Genomic DNA, 1,632 nt, shown 5'->3' with positions numbered 1-1,632 from the left:
TGAGCCTCGATTATGTATACCAAAAAAAAAAAAATGTGGCAAACCCTCCCATCTGCTTTCATAACAATCATTTTGAGGTAGGTCAGTCATTCAAACTCCTGGGTCTCTTGATCAGCCATGATCTTTGGCAAAACAACATGTGTGACATTCCTGAATGTTTGTGCTTCATGGCCATGTATACTTAATTTTAGAATAAATGGTTGTATGAAACATTGTCTTATTAAAACCATTTCCCATGTTATAGTGTCCAATTTCAATATCAGTTTGAATGTCTCTTTCAATATGTCACCAACCATAATATAGACTAGACGGATTTATGAAAAAAAGGCCATGACTAAGCTTCTAGGTGCATTTTGGGGTAAAAGTTGTAAAGTTAAAGTAAAAGAGCTGCATGTATATACATGATATATAAATGCTTGTTCAAAGAAATTGTCCAAAAATGTCAATTGGGCGGTCATTTTCTTTATGCTAATTACAAGGTCACAAACTTCGGCTTGGGAACCGGGTTAATCGAATTCAGCATATCCTAATTATGTTAAAAAGTGAGGTTCCCAACTTTTACCCAAAAATGCATCGAACATTCACATTTCTCAGGAATCCGTCTCGTCTACTACAAGGTTTTCATCCACAGCATGATGGAGTATGGCTCTCCCCTTTGGGCTGGATCCCCTGCCTCTCTCCTTGATTAGCTTAACACCATGGGGTGTTAAGCCCATGAAAGTGAAAGTGCTTTCCCATCAGCTTAACACCATGGATACCAAGGCCTTCAACATCATTGGATCTTCTGCCAGTGAAGCTGAGTCCATGGGCCGATAGTTTGGTGGTCTCTATGTCTTCTCCTGCCTTCTTTCTTGTCTTGCACCCTCTGCTCTTTCCATGTGTTGTCCTCCTCAGGTTTCTGCAGGGCGTGCATCGTCCACCATCAACCGCTTTCTGGTGAAACTCCCAAAAACCAGGATCACTGCTATCCTCCACTCACTTGTTCCTCTTTTTCTCACCTTCCATACTCCTGCCACGCGAACACATTGTCTCTGCCCTGTTGATCGCCAGTCAGGAGGTTTGCATTCAGGAATATTTAATTTAGCCAAATAAGCCTACATTTTCTGGGATGTCGACGGTTCGGTTTCATTTATGAACATGACGTCAGCGTCATGTCATTGGGTCAGTGTGCTTCTTTGCCTATATATGCGTGTGTGTGTGTGTATATATATATAATGGTATCTGTAATCTGGTTCTCCAACCTAATGAGCGGACAACATGACGTCATCGCCATGCACGTCCGCCTTGCCTGCAAAGTTCCAGAGGAACCATCTAGCAGTGCGTCATTACGGATTATAAATACAGATACTGTCACAAGTGCATGCAAAACTCACAGTTACCGACCTGGTTTCGCCCTTGTTGGGGCTTCATCAGGGCAACGCAGTGAGGCTTTCCATACACTTGTAACGCTGTGACCCTTTCGGTTTTTATATCAGTCACTATGCGACCTTCATATCATCAGTGGAGAACGATGACGATGACGTCATGTTGTCCGCTCATTAGGTTGGAGAACCAGATTACAGATACCATTATTAGTAACTCCCAACCGCAACCAGGTCGACCCCATATGATGAGTGGATACCAGAGATAACG

This window comes from Myxine glutinosa, chromosome 6, assembly GCF_964187855.1.
Source record: "Myxine glutinosa chromosome 6, kmMyxGlut1.1, whole genome shotgun sequence".
Classification (NCBI taxonomy): Eukaryota; Metazoa; Chordata; class Myxini; order Myxiniformes; family Myxinidae; genus Myxine; species Myxine glutinosa.
This window is presented reverse-complemented; position numbering follows the sequence as displayed.